Source organism: Perognathus longimembris, chromosome 10 (genome assembly GCF_023159225.1).
Source record: "Perognathus longimembris pacificus isolate PPM17 chromosome 10, ASM2315922v1, whole genome shotgun sequence".
NCBI classification, from domain to species: Eukaryota; Metazoa; Chordata; class Mammalia; order Rodentia; family Heteromyidae; genus Perognathus; species Perognathus longimembris.
Genome location: NC_063170.1, coordinates 50,650,680 through 50,677,329, shown reverse-complemented (window position 1 = coordinate 50,677,329; position 26,650 = coordinate 50,650,680). Strand labels below are relative to the sequence as shown.

General features: G+C 38.1%; 1 protein-coding gene across 2 annotated transcripts in view; it reads left to right on the top strand.

The window, feature by feature from the left end:
* Positions 1-26,650, top strand: part of Fhit (fragile histidine triad diadenosine triphosphatase) — a 1,290,154-nt gene that overhangs the window by 353,960 nt on the left and 909,544 nt on the right. Inside the window, exon 1 of one of the 2 annotated variants that reach the window (XM_048356064.1) lies at positions 14,484-14,712. The exons of the other annotated variant lie outside the window; for it this stretch is intronic. The gene's annotated coding sequence lies outside the window, so the exon portion shown is untranslated. Of the gene's footprint in view, positions 1-14,483; positions 14,713-26,650 lie in introns of those variants that run through there. 2 annotated transcript variants of the gene reach the window in all.

The window sequence follows — 26,650 nt, the reverse complement described above, 5'->3', positions numbered from 1 at the left end:
CAAATTCTACCACCATCTGAACCCAAAAAAGATAAGTATGTGAGGAGGCCAGTTAGGGAGAGACACCCTAAAAAAATATTATGAAAATGGGAAGGTTTCTTATGTAGATTTAAGTCCCTGACTTAAGCATTGATCATTGATCAGAGCTTTTAATGATCTTGTTATCTTTCTAAAAGGAGATTTCTTTGTAAGTGTAAATTCCTTTATGAAATTAATTCCTTCTCTCTTTTTTCTTTTCTGCTCTTCCTCTGCTTTCTCCTTTTCCTTTCTCTTCTTCTTCTTGCTCCTTTTTTTGTTTTAGTTATTTTTTAGTTTTATTTTTTATTAACCTTGATCAGCCTTAGACTGTTATCTTCTTTCCTACGATTCTTGATTCCTTTGCAGGTGGGATGACAAGTATATATGACCACACCCAGCTCATTTGTCAAAATGGGTCTTGCTAACTTTTTGCCTTGTTGGCATCAAACTAGGATGTTCTTGATCGTTGCTTCCAGAGTAGATGTAATTACAAGTGTTTTCTACCATATCTAGCCAATATCTGATGCTTCTATTTTGTCTTCAGACTTTCTGTTGCTGTTGTGATCTTTCAAAACAATCACTTCAAGCTGGACAAAAGGAGGCTCACACCTGTAACCCTAGGCTGAGATCTGAGGATCAGGGTTCAAAGCCTGTTCAGGCAGGAAAGTCACAAGAATTTTATCCCCAATTAACCCCCGAAAAGCCCAAGTAGACCTGTGGTTTGAGTGGTAGAGCATTAGCCTAGTGCAAAAAAGCTGAGGGATAGTGCCCAGGCCCCGAGTTCAATCCTCAAGACTGGCACACACACATGAAAAAATAATAATAAAAGAGGCATTTTAAGGCATGATACATTCTGGACTCATGTAGTCACATTTTGAAGTGGTTTTTTTTTTTTTTTTTTTGTCTCTTTCCTGCTCATCATGGACCCCAAGTTGAGCCAGGAAAGGTTTGTGTTCTTCATCAATTCATGGTAATTTCCAACCGGAGTGATGTTAGGCACCAGTTGAACTACAAAAGGCATATTGACCATTTCCATATCTTAAGAAACATGCCTTTATGTTCTTTTTTCTCTCTTCTTTCTCTTTCTTGACCAGCTATGTGAAGAATTTGAGACTTTTGATTCAGTTGACAGTTGAATCAAAAGTGATACTCAAATTGTGTAATCAATCAACCAAGAATTAGATGTGGAAGCCAGGAGGATGATGTACTGAACTAATTTTGGTTTAGATATGTTGGCCACTAAGGGATAAAGGGAGCTATTTTATGTAACATCCATTTCTTACTGGTGAAAATATTTTATTTTTTTTCCTTTAATTTGGAATCCACTATTTGGACTAAAGAGCAAAAATGGGACTTAGTGGGGTTGGGGATATAGCCTAGTGGCAAGAGTGCCTGCCTCGGATACACGAGGCCCTAGGTTCGATTCCCAAGTACCACATATACAGAAAACGGCCAGAAGCGGCACTGTGGCTCAAGTGGCAGAGTGCTAGCCTTGAGCGGGAAGAAGCCAGGGACAGTGCTCAGGCCCTGAGTCTAAGGCCCAGGACTGGCCAAAAAAAAAAAAAAAAAAAAGGGACTTAGTGGTTTATTGTAGTGTATCTTTTTTTTTGCAATCTACTACTTAAACCACACCTCCACTTCAGGCTTTGTTTCTGGTTAATTGGAGGTAAGAGTCTCACAGCCTTTTCTGCCCAGGGTTGGCTTTGAACCTTGCTCTTCACATCTCAGCCTACTGAATAGCAAGGACAATAAGTGTGAGCCATGGGTGCCCAGGTCTGTAGGGTATTTTTCAAACAGAGTAGTAGGTATTGAGAGGCAAGAATGAGGTCACAGCTCATGCACAGTGACTGGCATATTTTCCATATGTGACATATAATTCTATTTGATTTAACCATTCATTGGATAGCCTTCTACCAGATTTCAGTAACAATGAGTCATGCCTTTGAAAGTTTTATTCTCTTCCCCTAAAAAGCCTTCCTTTGATGCCTTGCTTATCTCCTTCCCTTATTCTAAGACGCAAGTTTAACTTAACCTCCTTTCTTTCAGCCTCTCTTAGGCTGATCTGCTCCTTTCCTTCCAAGCTTTTCTTACCACTTGAAAGAATTCACTCCCTGTAGGTACCTTCCACTAGTGTCTCTCTCTTTGAATTGCTCTCAGGAGGTTTTGATCACATTCACAGCCAGCTCCTAGCATAATGCTGACACTTCTTCTATATCCAATGCATACTTCATTAAATGAATGAAAATCATTAATTACTAAACAATGCAATGAGTAGAGCTTTAAATGAACTTTGAAATGAAAAGGGATGATAACTACGATGATGGATGAGGCAATAGTAACTACTGTGTTAAATTTTAACCATGTACTACTAGGCTTTTTAAATAAATTATCTCCATGAATCTCCTCATAACTTTGTTAAGAAGTCAGAGTGATTGGCTCCATTTCCCAATGTGGAAAGTGAGCAGGGAGAAGTTTGAAGATTTGGGTAGTCATGCCCAGGGGCTGGTAAAATTCAGGATTCAAACCTGTGTCCTTAACCACAATGCAAAAGGGTGTCGTGGTGCTGTTTTGCTGCAGCCTTCTCAGGTTTATAATGGGTGCTATCTCATGTGTCTTGAGTAATGTGAAGAGTTATCTGTGATCACTGAAAGTAGCTTCAGGTCCCTCACTGTTTCATTGTGAGGCTCCAGTGGTATTTTTCTGTAAAAATAGAATGGAGAACCAGAGGCCATGTGATTTTTTCCATTTTTGTCTTTGTTATCCAACCTCATTTGGTGCCTAGCCTTGCTGAGTACACCAACCTGCAGTTGAGTTTATAAGGACTTATCATGTAATGCATGTGTTCATTTGAAAATGCAGTTTGTACTGCAGTGCACGGTAGCCATATTATTATGATTACTTGGGAAGACAAATGAAATGATTCCCTCTGGTAATGGCTCTGAAAAGTCTAATTTCCCCATGCGGAATCATGTTTATCATCCCCCAAATTCAGAGACACAAAATAGCACATTTACATTGGTAACTTATTCATAAAATTCCCCTTCTACCTGATTTGTTTTCTTGATTCAAACCAATCTAAACCCCATCTGTAGAATGCAAAACACAAACTGATGATATTTAAGTATTAGGGCTGTGAGGGGGGCTGGTAGTTGAGGAAAATCCAGCATTTGATTGTACCTTCTGCTTTTTAGTAGCAAAAACATAATGATTTGGGGATTGAGGTGTTTTTTTTTCCTTCAAAAGGTTTAGCTTACAATTTTCTAAAAATTTAGGGCCTCCCAAGTAAGTTTTCAGATAAGGTATTTTAAACAAATAGTAATTGTCTCAAATGGATGTGTTCAGGTCAGGGTTTCATTTTCTGATTAGTGAACTTTGCTGTAAGCTTTTTTCTTCATCGAATCTGCCTTTAGAAAGACAAGAAGCATTTTTTCCCAAGTCTAGCCTCTTTAAAGGATGACCTCCTTGGCTCAGAGAGCAGCTTTGATTATTAATGGCCAAAATGAATTATCCTAAAGCAAATTCGTTTTTGAAAGCAATGGTTCCATTTTGTAGGAGGAAAAGCTAATCTCAAGGCCTAGAACATGTAAGGTTAATGGCTAACTTGCTGCAATGATAGAAATATGAAAAAGCAAAATTGCTAAGTCTGCTGAAGAACTAATCAAGCATATTGTTCCCTGGATTCTAGAAAATTGCAGTGTGCTTTTTAGAAAGGTTGAGAATATGTTTGTGGTTTTCCTTTGGGTTTTCTTTGTAACTGTGCATTGTTTCCTTTCTGTGGTATTGGTGGCTTCAGGGGTGTGTGGGATATGCTGAAGGTGATGGCTGCTGGTAGTGTTCTGGTGTCCCCTGGCAGAGGGCTCTTTGTCCTTTCAAATGACAGATGCTTCCCTCTGCTGGCTGAAATTAAATTCAGCCCTCCAAGCTCAGAGAGCTGAGGAGGAATCAGTCTCACTGATTATCAAAGGACAGTTATGGGATAGAGGATGTTGTAGCTCCATGGCAAAACACATACCTACTATGCATAAGGTCCTGGGTTTGATCTCAGCATAACACAGAGACAAAACAACAAAAATTAAAAAATCAATACCAAAGTAGTTTTGAAAGTCATCCTCAGGAAACTAACCACCTATGAGCAGTTTAAATACACACCAGAAATGGTGATGCATTCCCTCCCTCCCTCCCTTCCTCCCTTCTTCTGTCTCCCTATTGTCCTCCCTCCTCTATCTCTCCTTTCTACCTTTTCTTCCATCCTTCCCTTCTTCCCTCCTTTTCTCTTTATTTTTAATTTCAAAATATTTTTTTAAATGTGAGCATAAAAACTAGTACGGTGGAATTTTGTTTTCAATTTTTTTGGTTAGAGTTGGAGCTTGAACTCAGGGCCTGGGCACTGTCCCTGAAGTTTGCTGCTCAAGGCTAATGTTCTACCACTTTGAGCAATAGCTCCACTTCCAGTTTTTTAGTGGTAAATTGGAGAAAAGAGTCTCATGGATTTTTCTGCCCAGGCTGGCTTTGAACCTTGATCATCAGATCTCAACCTCCTGAGTTGCTAGGATTACAGATGTGAGCCTCCAGTACCCGGTTTGTATTTCTATTATCCAACAATGAGGACCTGTTTTGGATAGCTCAGATTTCTCTCCAGTGTTGTTTTTCCTCTTTCAAAGAAAAATTATTGATAACTAGATTTTCTTTTAAATATCATACCTTGTCCTTTCCCTCTCTTCTACCTGTAATCTCAGCTCCAAAATTCCTTGTCATAAATTTGAAATAGACTTGACCTGTCCATTGTTTATATTGTGACAGATATATCTGTGTGTATCTATAATGCATACATACTCTAATGTTTAATTTTCCTTTTTGTTTTAAATCACATATATTATTTACAAAACATCTATACTATCATATTCCAGTGCCCTTCTTGCATTATCCCTCTGAGTAGCTGGGATCATAGGTGTGAACCACTGGTGTCTGGCCATGTGTAATCTTTCTACAAGTGCACCAGCAATATTGGATTAGAGGTCCATCCTACTCTAGAATGATATCACCTAAAATTTTTATATCTTCAACATCTCTTTGTTCCCCAAATAAAATCATGTTCTGAGTTACTGGAGATCAGAAATTCAACATATTATTTTTCTAAAGTCAAGGGGAACATGGTTCAGCCTCTAACATTATTTCCTTTTTTACTTGTTTCTTCATAGCACTCAACACTATTTAGCAGCCATGTACTTTGCATATTTATTTTATTTATCTGTCTTCCCTCATTAGAATGTAGGCAACCAGACAACAGGATGTGGAAATTATGTTCACTGATGTAAAGACTAGAGCTTGATTTCTTTGTATGACCTTCATAAATATTTGTTGAAAGAATGAATACAATGCTTCCAGTTACAGACTTGAGCAGACTAAATAAGATGACATGATCCAAAGTTATTTTAATTAAAAAGGGGAAACAATGACCCTTAAACAAAATCTTAGAAAATGAATTGGTGTTCATGATTATGATTTTTTTTAATTTCCAAGAATAATATACAGGGTAGAGATCACAGCATAAAAGAGGCTTACCAAGGTAAAGGATCCCTACATTGTCATAGAATGCCTTATGAGCAATAAGATCTCTTTGGTCTCTTTGTCACTTCTCTGCCTTGGAGAGATCTTTGCAAATAAGATGGGAGTATGGGTGGTCTCCACTTGTATAATATGCTCCAAAAACTATGCTTGGTACTTGATCCTCATTTACAGAAAAATATACATGTATATAAACATATATAAATATTATGTATATGCTTCTTTTGACAGAGGTGGATGTGAAGATCAATAGGGTTGAACATTGTGTAGAACACAGAAACCGTTCAATACTAGGATCAAAATTCAGGCCAAGTGAACCAAAATTCTATGTTCTCTCCCTAGTAATCCTTCAGATTGTGGTAGATACTAGGATATCAATGGAAAGGAAGTAAGTATCCCACAAATGCTTCTTCAGAACATTTGGCATAGAATACCACAAAGCCAAAGAATGTTGTTGTTGTTGTTTTTAATCAGAATCTCGGGTCAGCATCATGTTTTTACACAGTAAAAGCCTCAGTTTCAAAACTGTGCAGCTCCTAAGGAAGCCAAGAAATGCAGCCCAAGCAGCCCTGGACCAGCCTGCAGGTGGAGAACACCATGCTACTTCCTTTGTGTGATACTCTGACTTCGTTAAGCTCCTCTGAGCCACATCATTCTTCTGCAGAGTAATGACAATACTTCTGAGATTGCACCCAAGCTTTAACTTAATACTCAACAATGAGTGTTCCTCATGAAGTTGTGCTGTCTAGTCCACCCCTGAAATAATCATCTGACTTGCTTGTTCCTGGTAAAGATGTCCTAGGATAGACAACCTGTTGGCTTTGCCCCTCTGCAGAAAGTCTGTGTAGCCTGAACAGTGGAATCCGAGGAGACACAGCAGTGGTCTGATAGGTAGAGTTGGCTCAAGTTTTAATTTTTTTTAAAGCTTATGACATAATTGACCTTATGGACATCCTTTCAACACTAGTAACAATCCCTTCAACTACAAAACAGAGCTTTTAAAATGGTAATATTTCAAAGCTAGATTCCCTTAGAGAATTTACCCTCTCTTGATTTCTATTTGTAGATCCCATTTTAAAATTGGAATATAAATATTATGTCAGTTAAATGAAAGAGTGATGACTTGACTTTCTGAAAGAAGCACTACCTTCTCTTTCTGTGAAGTGCAGTTTAACTGTTACCTGATTGACATGTCATTATATTGCTCCCCCCTCACTAGACAGTTACACATATTTAATATTTTTTGTGTGTAAAAAAAGTAAGATGAAATAGTTACAAAGTCAAGTGTTGTACCATACATGGCTCTGAGCATGATGGTGGAATTGAAAGAAAACAGAGAGCAACAGAAAAAGCCTTCTCCCATGAGACATAGCTTCTAAAGTGGTTTGGGGTTACTTGCCTTTATCTTTGAATACTTTCAATGGATGAGTTAAATAGGTATCTTTTTAAAAAGTTATAGCAATAAACGAAAATAAAGGTACTGTTGGTGCTTAGAAAAGCATCTTCCAAAGAATGGAGTGTGGCATACTGTGCACTTTGAATGGAAGGACGTTGGCAGGGCCTCAGAAGCAAAGTCTCATCCTGACTTTTCCCTGCTCCCCTTTCTTCTTCAGCACAGCCTATAGAAACTAGAATCTCTCTTCTTCAAAGCCACCCATTAAACCTAGAAAAATTGCTCTAACCTTCTGGTGAAATTTCTTGAGTAAGTGTAGACAATAAAAAAGTTCTATGACTTACCTTACTTCTCTGATAGTAGGTCCTACATCCCTCATTCCAGAAAGAGTTTTGTGCTATACCTGAAAAAAATGAATCTTGGCCACACAGAAAGACCAACAAAAATAAGAACTAATAGGCCTTTCTGGGGTTTTCATCTTAGTCTATTACCTGCAATTCAGAACTTTTGTGTCCAATTACATTTCTATGTGTCTACTTATTTTTTAAATCAAAGCATAAAAATGGATTGAATCTCAGGGGATTCATTTCTGAAGTATCCTATGTTTCATGAATTAGATACGTCTCTTATAATTTTCTCTTAACTGTCTTTTGCTAAAGGAGCATTGACTTTGATGCTGTGGTTGGTTAGAGGTATCATTTTCCCTGTTGTAATACTAATCTGGTAATTTCTTCAGCATAGGGTCAGTGAGCTATGTTTGCTTGCTTGCTTGCTTATGTATTTATTGTTCTTTCTTTTAATTTTAGGCCTGGGGCTTGAATTCAGGGCTGGGGCACTGTCCCCCCTGTGCTTCTTTATGCTCAAGGCTAGCTCTCTACCACTTGAGCCACAGCACCACTTTTCTGGCTTTTTGTTTGTATGTGGTACTGAGGAATCAAACCCAGGGCTTCATGCATGCTAGACAAGCACTCTACCAGTAAGCCACATTTCCAGCCCTGTTCTTTATTTGTTTTTTTGAGACAGGGTTTTCCTAGCTCAGGCTAGCCTGGAAATTTAGATTATCCTGCTTCCACTTTCCAAGTGCTAGAATTATAGTTATGTATCACCATACTTAATTGGTTATGTTGATTTAACCTCACCTTCATGTAAATACTCCTCTCCATTTCTGTCATTCTTTTGTCTGCCAGTGTATTTCACTTATAGAATATCCTAGGTTGTCACTAAACAATACGTCTGCATATATTGAATAGCCTATGCCGCCCTCCCCCCCCCCCAACCCCAAATACTATACTCCTTGCCTAGCTTTCAGTAAGGCTGCATTGCATTGCATGCTTACTTATCCTTGGTCCGGCCTTCCTTTTCTCTCACTTGAAATCCACGGCTTTATGTAGGTAAAGCTTGTCCCTAGGATTTTTAAATCTGTGACACATTGCTGCATCTTTCAGGAAGACCCACTAAACCCTGGTTTTGGAGGGATGAAGCAGACATCTTCTTCCTAAGTGCCTAGCCCTGGTGAATCACCTGCCTGTCAAGAGCCTTTCCCTTGGAAAAAGGATTAAAAGCAATAAATATACTGATTTGAAATAGAGCCTTGGTATTATGTGTGTCCTTACTGTGAGATTTTTGCATGTAGTGGCTGGATACTTTTGTTATTGTTGCTCTGTTTATTCTTGTAAACCCTGAAGCAAGACTTTTTTGAACATGAAAGCTGTCAATATAAAATATGTATCTGAAAGAGTAACATGTCGTTATCAGCAATTATGAGAGGGAGGGATTTTGGACTGTTTTCAAGTTTTAGAAAGCTCACTATTTCCTATGTTCTTAGAAAGACTTCTCTCTGCTTATACTAAGGGCATGTGCCTAATGGTTTCAAGTACATCCTCTTTCCAGTTATTTTTTTCTCTTTAAGATTTCTGCTGTTTGCTGTTTGATCTCAGCCAGTTCACTTAACCTCTCTGACGTCTGGTTTCTTCCTTCATAAAATGAAGCTAATTATAGGAACCACCTCATGAAATGGTTATGAAGGATTAAATGATGATTTATATAAAGTGGTTTAAAAGGTGTCTTGCATGCAGAAACTCTCAAGAAATGGATGCCATAATGATTATTATTCAAAGGAAACATACTTACTAACTGTGGGTACTACTGAAGGAGTTTTAATACTTTATTTATGTTAGACTATTACTTATTGCTGCTTTCAGTAAAGTAATATACAGATATTTCTGACACTCTATGAGGCGAAGACTGTGTCAAAATACCATGTACATAGTCTTTGGTACATATTCTTTTGGTAATCTTTGGGAGATTCTGCACAAAATATATGGCTTTGAAATTGAACAGAGCCAGTCAGGTCTGACTGATACTTTATCATTTAACTCTACATTATATTTTTGTTCCAAATCATTTCATGTACTAAGTAAAAGGATCAGGTATCACCGAGTCTCACTTCTCTTCTTAAAACTAAAACCAGGACTGGAGTCTGGCTCAGCAGAAGAGCACTTACCTAGCTAGCATCATGAGGCCTTAGGTTCCATTTCTTGTAATGAAAGAATAACAAGAACAACATTAAATATACAGAAAAGAAAAATTAGCTGTAACTGCATGAGATAATAGATGGAGATAAAGTATTATGAGATGAAGACTTAGGGAAGATGAAGGAATGTTTCTAAAGTCATATCTGTTTTCATGTCCGTTATGCCTAAGCAAGCTCTACTAGATCCTACATTCTCACTGATGTCACTAATACTGTGGAAGAGGGTGAAGGAAAAAGAGCTGGAGGAGAGGGAGAAGAAAAGAGACAGGAGAAAAAAAAGAGAGAATAAAAGAATAACTATAAGAATGCATAGACTTCTTGTGGAGTTAAAATTGAAACCTTGAAAGCCTGTACCGATTCTGAGTTTCCCATTTTTATGTCTTTTTGAGTAAGTACAAATTGAGGTTTATATATACATATACACATATATACGCATATATATGTATATGTATAGATATACATATATAATTGGAGACAGCTAATCTTCAGTAAAAGACTTTCAGTCTTTTCAGTTCAGGTCTCTGACAAGCACTGGAACATGAGTTTAGTTAGAATCTTGGAAGCAGAGAGGCAGAGAAGGGAAGCTCTTAATTCTCTAGTATAAACAGTTTAGGCTATTACTTGAGCTGTTCATGTAAAGAGCAGACACGAATTAACACAGTCCAAAATGAAAGAACTGAACTGAAGTTGAGTTACTGCCCAGGAGAATGTTTTCAGTTTGAACATAACCAAATTAATTGCTGGCTGAAACAAATAAATCAATACTCATCAGAGACCTAAAAAATAATTCATACTTTTCACACCATGACATTCATTGTCACACATTCACATGATACAGACTTCAATCATGTGATATATGAGGAACCAACAAAACATGAGCAATTTTGAGGAGATAAAGCAATCCCCCAAATATAGGGATTACTGGACAAAGATTTTAAAGTAGTTGTAACTGGGCTTTATGAAGATCAGGGAAATATACTTTGACTGAACAAGAAATGATAAATGCAGAATACAAAAAGAAGTTGAGAATGATGGTTCCTGCCTGTAACCCTAACTACTCAGAGGCAAGAGATTGGGAAGATCCTGGTTCAAGGACAATCTACACAGTGTAGACTATCTTGAGACAGTATGGGTATGGGTATGGGTAAGCCAACTAGGAACAGTGTAAACAAGAGAATCCTGGTCTAGCCAATTTGGGTATAAACATAGATCCTGTCCCCAATGCAACCACAGCAAAAAAGAGTTAAAATAGTAGAGCCTATCAAGTGTGAGCACCTCAGTTCAAACTGTAGCACCACTAGCACCAATAAACAAACCTATAAAAGCCAAAACAAATAATTATAGAACTGAAAAATGCAATATTTGAGATTAAAATTCATGAAATAGGCACACAGCAGGCAGAGGTGATCAATAAAAGTGTCCTTGAACCTGTGCTTCTTTTTCAAACACAGAAAAACAAGTTGTGTACTTGAACAGAGAAAGAAAATTAATCAAGCCTCAGGTACCTCTGTGACAAAATCAAAATATTTAGAATATCTAGCATTCATGGAGTCCCAAAAGGAGAAGATAAAGAGAAAGATAGCAAAAGTATGTTTGAATAAATAATGACTAAATGTTTAAACCTGGTGAAATATACAAATGTACAGTTCTAGAAACATACTAAATCTCAAATGGGATAAATTTGATGAAAACTGCATTAGCACTTCTTATTCGAACTACATAAGCATTAGAAAGGAACTCTTGATAGCAGCCAGAATAAAATGGTACAGTTATTCCTTTTAGAGGAAAATGCTTTAAACAAATAAACACTGTTTTCTTATCAGAAGTTACAGAGACTCAAAAAATACAATCATGGGGGTAACATTTTTGTTGGTACAAGGGTCTGAACTCAGGGCCTTGCACCTAGTATGCAAGCATTCTACTACTTGAACCATACCTCCAGCTTATGAAATCATGTTTTTAAAGCACAGGATCAGAGAAGAGAGAATGGCCAAAAAAATTTGACTTTGTGTCAACACCAAATCACAATTCTGTGCAAAGCAAAAATAGCTTGACAATGAGGGCAAGCTAGAGACATTTTCTAATAAAAGAAACTGAAAAGAATTTATTGCTTTTAGATTGTACCATTAGAAATGTTAAAGAAAGTTGATCAGGCTTAAGTGAGATAACATCATATAGAATCCTAATTCTAGAAGAAATGAAAATATCTGTTCTTGTTATTATAAATAGATCATATTTTCTGTCAGTTTCTGTCTTGAAATCTTTAAAATCCAGAGGACCTGTGTTCTGTGGTGTTTGTACTCTAGTGTGTGTAGGTGGGCTGCGCATAACCATTGCAGCATAAAGAAGGGGGATGGGGGTAGAAGCGGACTTTCATTATTGCAAGGTTTTCAAATTTTATGTGAGGTAGTATGAAATTAATTTTAAGGATATTGTGAAAGATCAAGATGGTAGGTAGGCTTTGGTCACCGAAAGTCACTGGAAAAAATCAATAGATAAAATAGAATCCTAATATTTTAAAATGATCTAAGAATATTTCAGAAAAGAAGAGAGGAACAAGAATCAAAAGGGCGGGCTGGGAGTATGGCCTAGTGGCAAGAATGCTTGCCTCCTACACATGAAGCTCTCAGTTCTATTCCCCAGCACCACATATATGGAAAACGGCCAGAGGGGGCGCTGTGGCTCAAGTGGCAGAGCGCTAGCCTTGAGCAAGAAGAGGCCAGGGACAGTGCTCAGGCCCTGAGTCCAAGGCCCAGGACTGGCCAAAAAAAAAAAAAAAAAAAAAAGAATCAAAAGAGAAAATAAAACAAACAATAAATTTATAATATATTTATAAATGTAATTGTATCTGTAACTATGCCAAACATTAATGGACCATACAATCTCTTTAAAGGGTAGATATATTAGAGTGTATTAAAGAAATCAAGATGATCTATCTGTGAAGAGATATGTTTAAATATGAAGATACAGGTGGATTTAAATTGGGAAACATATATGTCATGGACATGCACAAGAAGTTCTGTGTGTCTATGCTAATACCAAACAAATTAAATGTTAGGACAAAAAACATTATTAGAAATAAAGAACATTTTACAATAACAAAGTGACTATTATCTTAAGAACATAGAAGAGTATACACCTGATAAGATCTAAAGATCCATTTTACATATTTCTGAGTGTAGACATTTTTGAGGACTAGCTCCATCATAGGTCAAGAAATACACATGGCTTGTCACTTTAATGAACAACTGATTAGTCAAATCATGGAATATAAACTTTATGCAGTGTTCTTATAGTATGATACACTGACTTGAAACTCCTTTGTACAACTACTTGAAGATAATTACTACTACTGCTACTACTGCTACTACTACTGCTGCTGCTACTACTATTATGAAACAATTGGAGATTTTGTCGATCTGGGAGTTAAAAACTGCTGATACCTTTTCTATCACAATGCTTTACAATAAGTGGTTTTTTTCCCCATTTAATGCATGTGCATGTTTCACCACCTCCAACAATTTAGAGATCAGCTGGTATCTGTCAAAATTTAATCCTAAATATGTTCGTATTTAATTCTAGAAAGTTCATGTGCCAGAACAGCTATTAAGTCCATTCTTGTTGGTGCCCTGGGCATATTACGTTTAAAATTTTAGATGTGTCCCCTGCTTATAATACTTACATAAATTCTCAGAACTGTCCCATTTGTCTCAACTGGGTTCGGTGTGTTGTTCAAGGTCAGGTAACTAACTGGGCTGGTCTTCAAATCCAAGTCTATGTCCAGAGCTTCTCCCTCTTTTTTCATCATTTCTTGTGAAGAGAAAAAATTGATTTATTTCAATTAGGCTATGCATTTGAGCATCTATGTTACCTTCATTGATACCCTCGAGAAGAAATAAACCTTTCAGTGGTATATCTCACTTCGTTCTAGGTATGACTAATAGTTAAAAAAAAAAAGTAAAAGCTTTCTATTCACTCAGAGATAGACCCAGAGTTTGATTTAGGGACACTGTGTGTGTAAGTGTGTGTGTGTGTGTGTGTGTGTGTGTGTGTGTGTGTGTGTGTGTGTGTGGAGCTGAGGGTGCCAATCCTAAGACTTAAACTCCGAATCTGGGTGCTATTCTTGAGCTTTTGTTTTTGTTTAAGGCTAGTGCTCTACTGCTTGAGCCACAACTCCATTTCCAGCCTTTTTAGGGGGTGAGTGGTACTTAATTGGAGGTTAGGGTCTCATAGATTTCCTACTTACTCTGGCTTCAAATTGTAATCCTCAGATCTCAGTCTTAGTCTTCTGAGTAGCTAGAATTATAGATGTCAGCCTCCAGCACCTGACTAAACTATGAACTTTTAAAGGTAAAATGTTATATATGTGAAATCTGATGGAGCACTGCAGGTTTTTTTTTTACTTATTTATAGTAAGAGTTTGGAGATTGTGAACAAATTTCCTAGATTCTGTATACCCTTTTAGCTCAAGGCTAGCACTTTGCCTCTTGAACCACAGTGTCAGTTCAGCTCTTCCTGTTTATGTAATGTTTAGGAATCCAACATATGTGCCAGGCAAGCAATCTAATGCTAAGACACATTCCCAACCCCTTTAATCTGCATTGAATTTCTGTTTCTTTGCTCTGTTGGTATTTTTGAACTCAGGGCCTGGCTCTGCTTAAGCCATGTCCTGGCCCTTTTTTGCTTTAGTTATTTCTCCAGTATGGTCGTATATTTTTTGAGGTGGGGAGGGGCCAGAGCTAGGCTTAGATCATGATCTTTCTATTAACAGCCTTCCATAACTTTTTGCCCAGGCTGGCATTGAAACAATCTCTACCTCCCAAGCACAAGGATTGGCAGACATGAGCTACCACTTCTGGTCTTTCTATGTCATGTTCGTATTGTATATGGCAGATCTTGGCCTAGAATCTTTATTGTGGTTCTCTTTCTAGCTAGTGGAGAAATGTCTACTTCAGTTGTAGTACCTTATACCCAGCATTACATACAATTATAAAATCGTGGAACATTATAAATATGAAATACAATATATATAGTAAAGTTAGGGAAGAAATGTGCTACCTACAGATGCTAATTAATAGAGTTGTATGTGTACATTGGACACAAGAATTTACTGTGTTCTCTGGCAGGCAGAGCAAAGAGAGACATGAAGGAAGTTTCTAATTCTTGTTTGCAGAAATTTAAAAGTTATCGTGTCTGAACATGAGTAAGATTTCTTCTTATTTCTTTCTTATTATAAAAAGAGACTACTAACTACTATCAAGATGCATGATAGTGAGACCATATTTGTTCCTAAATCTTGCTTCTCCTATAACCCTGAAACAGGCTCATGCAGAAATCTCAGGAGAGTGAGAATGTCACTCACTGTGTTCAACACTCGCAACTTCTGTGGGTCAACGAGTTGGTACTTGTTTAAATGCCTCTGTTGACCTAAAGTTCCAGGAAGGTTTTTGATGTATTCTCTATACACAGTAGGTATTAGTGTCTATATTTTACAAAGTGGGAAACTGAGTCCCAGAGAATTGAGAGAATTTGATTAAGGCTAAATTTAACTGTTTTACAGAATTTGACTCTCTATCTCTCTATCAAAAGCCCATGTTTGAATAATGATGTAACAACTTGGCAATGTTTCCGACAATAATTCAGTGTATGTAGTGATTATTGTGAAGATCTGGAACCTCCTGGGGGTAGAATTCACCCACTGTGCACTGACGAATGGAACTGTGGAACCTCCCCTAACCCCTAATGATGTCAGAGAACCTTGAAGATCTATATTTTGAAAAAGTGACAGAAAGTCACGGTCACTGGGGAAACTTCAGTGACAGCTTGGCCAGTATAGTTTAATGTTCTTTAACTGTGAAGCCTTTTCTGTTTTCTAATGCAAAGAGAACCAAAAACCATTTTTGTACATGCATACTGCTCTCATCAGTTTGGAATGAATAAATTCATTTGTCAATTTACTGATTACCATGCGTATAGTATATGTGTATTAAACCATGCACTATGAGTTTCTTCAGGTTGTCAAACTGCTTAATTGAAAAAATATGTAGTGCTGCTCTTATGGGAAAGAGGCAAGAATCAAAGGATTGGAGAGCTTACTATTATTTTTTTTAGAGTTTGCTTTTAAAGGAATCTGGAAATTGTACTGTTTTATAGTTGTGATTAAAGGACTGTTCCTTCTGAATTTTTCTTGTTTGTTTATAATTCAAACACTGTAATTATAATGGAGTTGCTCTTATAATAGAGCTACTAAATCATTCTGCCAGCAGATGAAAACCGAGAAGAAAGGCTCACTTTTTTGTGCTATGACTGTAAGCTCAATTGGGGACTGAAACAGACTGGGAATCAAAAGATCCATTTGGGGTTTAGTCTTGTTAAATTTCTCCTTCAGTGTTTGCATTTTGTGGTTCAGGGTTTCTCGCCATGTCAGTGGGTTGTTAATCCTTTCTGTCAGCTAGTGCCTTTAAGGCTACTCATGGTTAGAAATTGGTTTGTATGATACCTTTAAAAACAATACCAATGCTTACACTCCACCCCAAACTGAATAGATCAGAATCAGTGGGGAGTAATAGTGTTTTTTTGTAAAGCTCTTCAGATAATTCCAATGTAATGTTAAGAGAGATTGACCCAAGTTGACTCTAGTTGTCCACTAGTTCAAGTCAAAATTCATTGAACCAGCTACAATCATCATTGTTCGGGCCCTCGAGGCCCAAATCATAGATAACACACTGAACAAATGGGATTCTTATGCACTAAGCTTTGAGAGTTTGCAAAGGAATATGATTGTCATCATAAGACAAGTTCAGCAGAAATCCAGAAGATAATTTACAAATTACAGTAGTTTCAGGGCAGGCCTTTTGTTTTGTTTTGTTTTCTATAAGGATTTTGATTCATTTTCATTTGCATCTACTGAGACTCACTCTCTGTTATAATAGCATCAACTTTACTTTGGTAGGTAAGTACATCTACTGCCATATAAGACCTAAGAATGTACACACACACAATATAGTCTTTGTGACTTCTATATTTCAGGAACTAATGATTACATCCAGTGAGTGTTGATAGACCTATAAAAATATTGGTAACTAGAAGAGGAAAAACCTATGTTGGTTTTAGGGTATGGAGATATTGACAAATTAGAACAATTTGATATCTAATGAAATGTCAGCAAAAAAGGAACATTATGCTATTGTTATTAATTACTAAATTTAATAACTACTTAAACATCTACTTTTAGAAGCATTTACAAATTAGCTTTTCTACTTGAGATTAATGGAATTTTATGCCTCTATCAGAAAGAATGACATTGCCCCATTTGTAAGGAAATGGAAGAACTTGGAAAAAATTATACTAAGTGAAGTGAGCCAGACCCAAAGAAACATGGACTCTATGGTCTCCCTCACTGGGAGTAATTAGTACAGGTTTAGGCAAGTTACAGCAGAGGATCACAAGAGCCCATTAGCTATACCCTTATGAACATATAAGATGATGCTAAGTGAAATGAACTCCACGTTATGGAAACGATTGTTATATCACAGTTGTAATTACTTTCAACGTACCATGTGTATCTGTAGCTTCTATTATAGATTCTTGTATCACCTTCCTGTGGTTGTACCTACACTTTCTCTGTAACATTATCTGAGTATATTGGAAAACATGTATACTGGTATTAGAACTAGGATATTGAAAGGGAATACCAAAATTGAGAGTCTCAGGGTAAAAAAAAGAAAAACAACCACAAAAGCAATACTTGCAAAACTGTTTGGTGTAAGTGAATGGAACAACTCATGGGGGGAATGGGAAAGGGGGTGGGGGGAGGGGGGTATGAGGGACGAGGTAACAAACAGTACAAGTAATATATCCAATGCTTAATGTATGAAACTGTAACCTCTCTGTACATCAGTTTGATAATAAAAATTTGAAAAAAAAAGATTAACTGCAAATTCATGATTACTGAGAAAGTTGAAGTAATGTTACAAGTAAATCAACCAAATTATATGTATACATACAATGGCAAAGATTTCACAAATGAAAATTGTTTAATGTAATCTGATATGATATGTGGCTATGCCTTCAAAGTAAATGTTTCTAAAGCATAGATAGGTATGATAAATCTCTCCAGGTCATCAAAATTAAAGGATGTTTAATTTTCCTGGGCTCCATTTTCATTGACAAGGTTATTAAAATATATGAACAACCCTCTGTCAAAAGATACAGGTGAAATAAAGCTAATGGACATTGCTTACTATCCTTCATGGAAGAGAAAGAAAAGAGGAAAATCATATTTTTACCTACAGAGGATACTATTATTTTTAAATTTAACTTGGAAATCGTGATTGATGCGCAGTAAATGAGAGTGACAAGGTAAAATACATACTATACCCCTTGTGTAGATATTACTACTTCAGTAATTGTAATAATTATAGCGAAACATTGTGTGGCTATAGTAAAAGATAGAAGTGGTGTCACTGGAAATTTAGACTCAGATGTTAGTTGATGTCTAGAGCTTATATCATTTTTATTCCTCTGTGCTATATTCATATTCTCAATTTGATTGCAAATGAGATTCTCCATTGCAGCATTCTCCTGATATAAAAATGATCACTTCTCAATTCTAAAATCTTTCCTAACATCTCAGTTAATCCTTTCAAATCTTATCTAGGTTTTTTTCGTGGTTGCTGTTGTTTCTTTCATAAAATGTTCTTTTATTTCCTTTATTTGCTTCCTTTTTCCTAATTTTTTTCTAGAATGTAAGTGCCAAGAGCACAGGAACCATTGCTGTTCTTCACAAAATTCATCATGGGGAAACAAAGGTGGTGACAATTGATGACATTGTTTTTGCCAGAAAGGATAGAATCGTGCTATTAAGGTCAATATTACAAATGATGAACTAACTGGTCAGGATGTATTTAAGTACATCTCTTTTAAGCTTCGCATTTTGTAATACCCAGTCATTGTGAAATGAGTGATTCGAAAGAAGTTATATTTAAGGTTCATTGAGACCTTTCTTAGCTCCCCAGTATCCAAAACGCAAAACAAAACACCCTATAGCAGCCATCTTGTGTATAAATTCTACCACTTCTAGATGAATAAAATGGTTAGTTGTTTTCCTGAAAATGACTACTTTGTAATTTTGGACAGAGGCCTGAAATCTTGGCAATACTTCAACTGATTAATAATTGAGAATGATGATTGACTGGAGAATGGAAGTGGAGCTAATAGCCTCTCATTTTCCTCTTTATTATTTCAGACAAATTGGTAAGTCGTGGTGGAGGTGTGGAATGTGTTGGGGTCAGCTGGCTAAAAGCTCTGATTAAAAATGGAGGGTGATACTTCATCTTAATTCTCACGGATATTGTTGGCCTCCATTGTGATAGTGGGAGATTCCTTTGTGATTGTTTTGGTTCTGTGATTAGCACTGTTGTTACATTACTGGCCAGTCTCTGAACTACAGCAAACTTTTCCTGTGGCTCTGTTTTCTGGGTCCGGTTGTGTTGGTATTGGCTGAGATTAAACAATATAAACTTCAGTGGTTCAAAAAAATCTAATAATAGAGATCCATCACTTTTAAATCATTCTTTTACATGATAAAATTTTTAAGTCTTAAGAAAGGGATCTGAACAGATACTATTGGAGCCATTAAGTTTATGGAATAGATGTGAGGGTTCTGCCTAATAGTCATTAAACATAGTGCTAGAAACAATGTGAAACACAAGATATAGGGTATAAATGGTGACTGTGGATAACTAAGATGTTAAAATGCCTGAGCTGGGTGCCATAGCTGGGAGGCAGAGATGGGAAGGATGGAATTTTGAGGCCAGACTGAGCAATATTTTTTGAGACCCCCTAAAAAGCCATGTGTGATGGGAATTGAAAGGGAAAAATTGTGGGGCAAATGGACATGACAAAAAGGGAATTACTTTCTCAAATATAGCCATAGTCAGAAAGGTTGGAAGTGTACCTCAAGTGCTGGAGCATCTGCTTTGAAGCGTTGGCACTGCCGAAAATAAGAATAAAAAATAATTTTAAAGTAGCTGAAAAAAAAGAAGAGAAAAGAATCATGGTTTCGGAAGTTGGTTTAGGTTGTTAGTGTCACATAAAATTCCTGCTCTATCTTAATTGTACCATGGAACTGAAATGAGCCTCATCCTAGAAAGTACAGAGGCATAGACCTGGAAATATCCATGTGTTTGGAGATAGGTTATGACTTTAACAGAAGCCAGAATAGTAGCTGCTGTGTATCTCTTGTTGCAAAGAGAGGTGGATCCGCCAGAATCCCACCTGTTCTGAATAGAGCTGGATTTTCCATCAGAAGTAAATAGCCCTGTCCTTGAGTGACTGATATGCTTTTGTATCTGTGGTTTTGTTAAACCTAATGAAGAACTGGATGCCAGGAGCAAGGAGCTGTGTGTACTTCACTTTCTCCTCCTGAAGACCTAAGTAACTTCCAGAATATTCACACTTTGAGTAGTATTCCCATTTGTATGTGCTGTTGTCATGGACTGACTTTTATCCCTCAGTTCCCTAAGTTTAACTCCCAACCCCAACTTATTTGAAGATAGGCCCTTTAGAAAAACTATTAAGTTTAAAGGAATTTATAGCGGTGGGCCCTAATCCAATGTAATTTGTCCTTTAGAAGAAGAGATACTAGGGCTGTACCGCACCCCCCCCCATCTCCACACAGAAAGAAAGAATCAGGTGAGGGCACAAAGAGAAAATAACAGCTGCATATGAACTAAGAAGAGCGGTTCTGAAGATGCAGCCTTGCCAAAATGTTGATCTTGTACTTTCAGCTTCTAGAACTCTGGGAAATCAATTACTATTATATAGTATAAGCCACCCAATCTGTAGTATTTTGTCATAGCAGCCCAAAGTAAGATAGTTATTAACTAATTTTCCTGATAGGTTTATGAGTCAAAAGCAATGGCAAACTCTTTTTTTTTTCCAAATTTTTATTATCAAACTGATGTACAGAGAGGTTAAAGTTTCATACGTTAGGCATTGGATACATTTCTTGTACTGTTACCTTGTCCCTCATACCCCCCTCCCTCTTCTCCCTTTCCCTCCCCCCCCCCCGGAGGTGTTCAGTTCACTTACACCAAAGTTTTGCAAGTATTGCTTTTGTAGTTGTTTGTCTTTTTTTACCCTGTGTCTCTCAATTTTGGTATTCCCTTTCAATTTCCTACTTCCAATACCAGTATACCCGATTTCCAATATACTCAGATAAGATTACAGAGATAGTGTAGGTACAACCACAGGAAGGTGATACAAGGACATCATCAATAATAGAAGCTACAGATACACATGGGATGTTGAAAGTAGTTACAACTGTGATATAACAATTGTCTCCATAACATGGAGTTCATTTCACTTAGCATCATCTTATGTGTTCATAAGGGTATAGCTATTGGGCCTTGTGATGCTCTGCTATGGCTTGCCTAAACCTGTACTAATTATTCCCAATAAGGGAGGCCATAGAGTCCATGTTTCTTTGGGTCTGGCTCACTTCACTTAGTATAACTTTTTCCAAGTCCTTCCATTTCCTTACAAATGGGGCAATGTCATTCTTTCTGATAGAGGCATAAAATTCCATTGTGTATATGTACCACATTTTCCTGATCCACTCATCTACTGAGGGGCATCTGGGTTGGTCCCAGATTCTCGCTATGACAAATTGTGCTGCAATGAACATTGTTGTGCTGGTGGCATTACTGTGATTTTGTTTGTGGTCTTTTGGATAGATACCCAAAAGTGGGGTTGCTGGGTCATAGGGGAGTTCTATATTTAGCCTTCTGAGGAATCTCCATACTGCTTGCCAGAGTGGCTGAACCAGTTTACATTCCCACCAACAATGAAGTAGGGTTCCCTTTTGACCACATCCCCTCCAACAATTGTTATTGTTAGTTTTCTTGATATATGACATTCTTACTGGGGTGAGATGGAATCTCAATGTTGTTTTGATTTGCATTTCTTTTATGGCCAGTGATGTAGAGCATTTTTTCATATGTCTCTTGGCCATTCTCATTTCCTCATCAGAGAAGTCTCTTTGTAAGTCTTTAGCCCACTTGATGAGGGGGCTATTGGTTCTTTGCAGTTTTGTTTTGGAAGAAGGTAATTTTTTTAGTTCTGCATATATTTTAGAGATGAGGCCTTTGTCTGTTGAATGTCTGGTAAAGATCTTCTCCCAGTCTGTGGGCTTTCTGTTTATCTTGCGAGCTATGTCCTTTGCCATGCAGAAGCTCTGCAGTTTGATGCAGTCCCATTTGTCCAACTTTTCTTTGATTTGTAGCCTTTCTGAGTCTTTGTTAAGGAAGTTCCATCCTGCGCCAAGGAACCCAAGTGTTTCTCCTACTCCTTCCTTTAGTGTTTTCAGGGTGTCTGTTTTGATTTCCAGGTCTTTAATCCATTTGGAATTGATTTTGGTGCAGGGTGATATATAAAGATCTAGTTTTAGTTTGTTGCATGTGTTGAGCCAGTTTTGCCAGCACCACTTGTTAAAGAGGCTATCTTTCTTCCATACTATTGTTTTAGCTCCTTTATCAAAGATTAAGTAGGTGTAGTTCTGTGGGTTCATTTCTGGGTCTTCAATTCTGTTCCATTGGTCTTCAGGCCTGTTCTGGTGCCAATACCAAGCTGTTCTTATTACTATAGCTTTATAATACAGCTTGAAGTTGGGTATTGTAATTCCTCCAGCGCTGTTCTTTCTGCTTAGGAGTGTTTTTGCTATTCTAGGTCTTTTATTGTTCCATATGAATTTCTGGATTGCTTCCTCTATTTCATTAAAAAATGGTGTTGGGATATTAATGGGTATTGCATTGAATTTGTAGATAGCCTTTGGCAATATTGCCATTTTGATTATATTAATCCTCCCAAACCCAGGAGCATGGGAGGTTTTTAGCAATGGCAAACTCTTAACTTGGGCCAAACCTCTTGGAAAGTCCTTCAGAAATTATTGTACTCATTAATTTATGGATAACAGTAACCACTCTGTATATCACCTTAACAATAAAATTAAATTTAAAAATCCTGTCTTCTTTATTAAGTTGTATCCATCAATAATTTTAGTACAGTTTTTCACTGGACCATCTACTTTTTCAACTATTATTCATCAAGTGCCTTCTATAAGCCACTTACTAATAGATCATGCTTAGAAGGATCTATCATTCTCTAGAAGAAATAAAACAGGCATAGAAAATTTTGTCATTTGTGTATTGTTGTGCCAAGTCGCGAAACCACCACCAAGACCACCGAGACTCAGACATTCCAAAATGCAAAAGCAAGGCAAGGCTTTATTTAAGCGAGCTGCAACTCGGGCCTCGTCCTACCCACCGACACAGCGAAGGTTAGGAGGGAGCCCCGAGCTATGATTACACAGGGCTTATAAAGGCAAAGAACAAAGTTACAACAATCAGGTGTTCAAGCAAGCAAGATTAGGACACAGGTACAAATCTGATTGGCTCAGGGTTTGAGGCATTCTAGGGGCAGTCAGAGTTAAGCATTCCCAGCGGTTAGAGTTCTAGACCGACTGGGCCCTAATGGGCTTGTCCTGGGTTTGCTCACAGGGCCTGCTTATCTCAGGTTCACGTGGTAAAGTGGGGTTCGCGTGGTAAAATGGGGTTCACATGGTAAAATGGGGCCTGACTTCAAAGTCTGGCACTTCAGTATGACATGTTATGAACATGTTGGGATGATGATTCATTTCAGCTGAGATGTCAGGGAAGGGTCCATAGAGAAGTTGGCAACCAAGGAAAGCATGGAGAATAGATGGGTCATGTAGGGTTGGGAAATGAAGAAAGGACTGTTGAAGAGGGAAAGGGATGGTAAACAAAGGTTTAGAGGTTAAATCTCTGGGAAGTTTACAGAGAGGTGTAAATGTTGACAGAAATGCAGAGTGTACAAAGGGGAAATTTCGGGCTGGGAATATGGCCTAGTGGTAAAAGTGCTCGCCTCGTATACATGAAGCCCTTGGTTCGATTCCCCAGCACCACATATATAGAAAAAGCTGGAAGTGGCGCTGTGGCTCAAGTGGCAGAGTGCTAGCCTTGAGCAAAAAGAATCCAGGGACAGTGCTCAGGCCCTGAGTCCAAGCCCCAGGACTGGCAAAAAAAAAAAAAAAAAGGAGGAAATTTACTTTACACATCTAAACTGTTTCAGATCCAACAGGATTTTCTGTAGAGGAATTATAATGCTAGGTATGGTGATATGCCCATCATTGCATTGATTCATCCATACTCATCATAATCCTACAAAGTAGTTGTTGACACCATCCTCACTTTATAGCATCAGGAAACCCAGGCAGGCATAGATGGGTTAAATTACTTGTCACAATTTCTCATGAACGGTGATGCTGGGATTTGAACCCCTTGGGTATTTGGGGTCCTTTTATGAAATAGGCCTGTGCAACTCTCCAAAGCATAAGGAAAACTACTTCTGGTTGACATATTTGCAAATGGGACAAGATGGAGAATTTCAAAGTGGACCATGTTCCCCTTTGCTTGAATAAGGAGAAAGGCAGCTCTCTGCCTCTAAAAACCAGGAGGGCAATCGCAGTACCCTTGACCGCGGTCCTGTAAGTTACCCATGTTTTCAGCCTTCCCTGAAGATGAATTGTTGGTCCAGGAAAACAAAAGTGTTTTTCAGGCGCTCTGCTGCATGGGTAGCTCCGGGATGGGGTTATGAAAGGATCTTTTCTGCCTCTGCTGCCTTCCGGGGTTACATTCTTAGTGAATCTTCTGCCTGAAAATGGAGCTTGTTAGTTGCGTGTCATCCGAGGGTGGCAATTAGTTGCATGTGTTTGGTTGGGTGCCAGCCCCCCGCGGGCCGCCAGACCTCAGCGCGGGGAGCCACTGTGTGTCATGAATTAGTCTTTAAATAAAAGCAAGTTTTTTAAAATGGAGCATGCTAATTTGGGTTTTGCTAACTCCTTCTGAAGAAGGCTTGGCCTGTTCTGTGCCAGCTGGCTGAGCTGGCAGTCAGCGGAGAAACTGAGTTCCTAACCGAAAAATTGCCTTGCTCCAGCCTCCTACTTGGAGAGCAAAATGGCACCGGCTTGCTCGTGAGGCCTGAGAAACAAGGTGAAACGAGGGGCAGAGACGCCACAGCCAAGGGGACAATGAAAGGGGACTGAGCTGGCCACAGCATCCCGCTTGGCCGCACCCTCGAAAGGCAAATCGGCCCCTCTTTTCCCACTCACGCCGCCGCTCTCTCTCGGCCACCCATTCAGTGATGTCTACATAAAAGGCTTCCTCATCCCTCGCTCACACACTGCACCGTTTATTCTCTTCCAAGTCGTACTTAAGGGATTATCACTGCCGCTTTTAACTTCCCCCCAGAAAGCGCTGAATGAACGTGAATGGGGCGGAAGAATCTGCAGTGAGAAAGTGTCCGCCATGCCCCCAACGCTCACAAAACCCTCAATCATGATCTAAGAATGCCATCTTGTTTTTCTTGGTGGCGCCTGGCTACCACCACTTTCAGGAACAATGACTGTGCATATAGGCGGCAATTACAAAGGGTCACCTCGCACACACCACTCATGATAATAAAATAGGGCAGGGGGCTCACACCCCCAGTTCCTGGCCTCTGTGACATGGGGTGCTTTTTCTGACTAAGAAAGAGCAGCCCCACCCAGCACCCTTTTGACTTTCAGCCCTTTGCCTAAGTGTCCGTTGGAAGAATGTGTTCTTACACATCGCAGGTGGATGAGTTGATAGTGAGACAGGCCAACTCTCACATCATCAATGTTTGACAACCGGGCCACTCCCTTTTCATTCATTTATTCATTCATTCATTCCGTTTTATTTTGCACACATGCCTTTGTCTCCAAATAAGATTGTTCAGTATTGGGAAGAAGAGCTTTGTAACTAGGGGAGGCAAGAAATGAATTTAAATAAGCTTCCCATTTGTTCTGAAGATCCCGAAAGATGGAGATTTGTTTTGGGGTTTTTTTTGGTTGTTTTGTTTTTGTTTGTGTTTTCCCTCAGATGAACTTATCTGTGCGGTACATTGCTGAGATATATGAGTTGTCCTGGTTACTAATGTGCTGTGCATTAAATTTCCTGGAGTGCAGTTTTATTTATTTATTTGTGTGTATGTGTGTGTGTTGTTTCAGCCTGTTTATTCGATGCAGGCACCTCTCATCTTCTGATTTCTGATGGCAGTATATTAAGTTTACTAATAAACTGACACTCAATTCCTAAGAGACTCAGCCTGAAAGGTTTCCTGACAGGACAAGATTTAAAAAAACAAAAAAGAAATGCTAAGGAACAATTGAGGTTGAAGAACACTCTAAATACTTGAATACTGTAAATAGTTTTAAGGGGGGGGTAGTTTTTCAAGACAATACACTTTTCAGTTTTATATTAATTCTTATTTAATATTTTGGGTCTCACCCGGACAATGTGTTGCTTTTACGAATAAGAGCTGATAATGAGCCCGTGGAGCCTTTAATTTATGATGTATTTGACAGCCGTGTAGTGGATCTGATTTGGGATGCATGTGATTATGGCTGCAAGCTGAAAATAAACCAGCTGGTATTTGTTCTGAAACCGTTCCGAGAACACCCTCTTGTTAATGGCCCATGGCTTGATCCTGCATCTGGTAAACTAATACATTGTCATTTTTACCATGAAAGTCAGTACAAATCATTAATGATTCTGTAGCCATTCATGTTTTTCTCTTGTCTAGAATATGCCAATTACCATGAAATTATTCCTATTAGTGACATGATTGAATGATAGTAACCTGACTGTAACTTGTTGGCAGAAGTCTTCTCATAATGACAATAATGAACTGTGCATTTGAGTCCTTGCTGGGCTCCATTAAACAGGAAGGTTGGTTATTGTATGCTTCTAACCCTTCACGAACAATACTTCTTAATGACTATGTGAATTGGAGGAAATGTGCTGTTTTGTAGATTTTATTCAGTGTGGGAATGTATCATTTTTTGTTTAATTTGTTGGGGGAAGGAATCACTATGTGCCATTAAAAACTGTGTGCAGAACCCACTTTTCAATATATGCACATTATGATCATCAACAGTTTATAGAGCCTAGTGATTCTTTCAATAGGCGGCGTCTGAATTTTAATGAACATTCCACATATAATCATCACGGAACGAAATAATACCATCAGTGGCAATGATC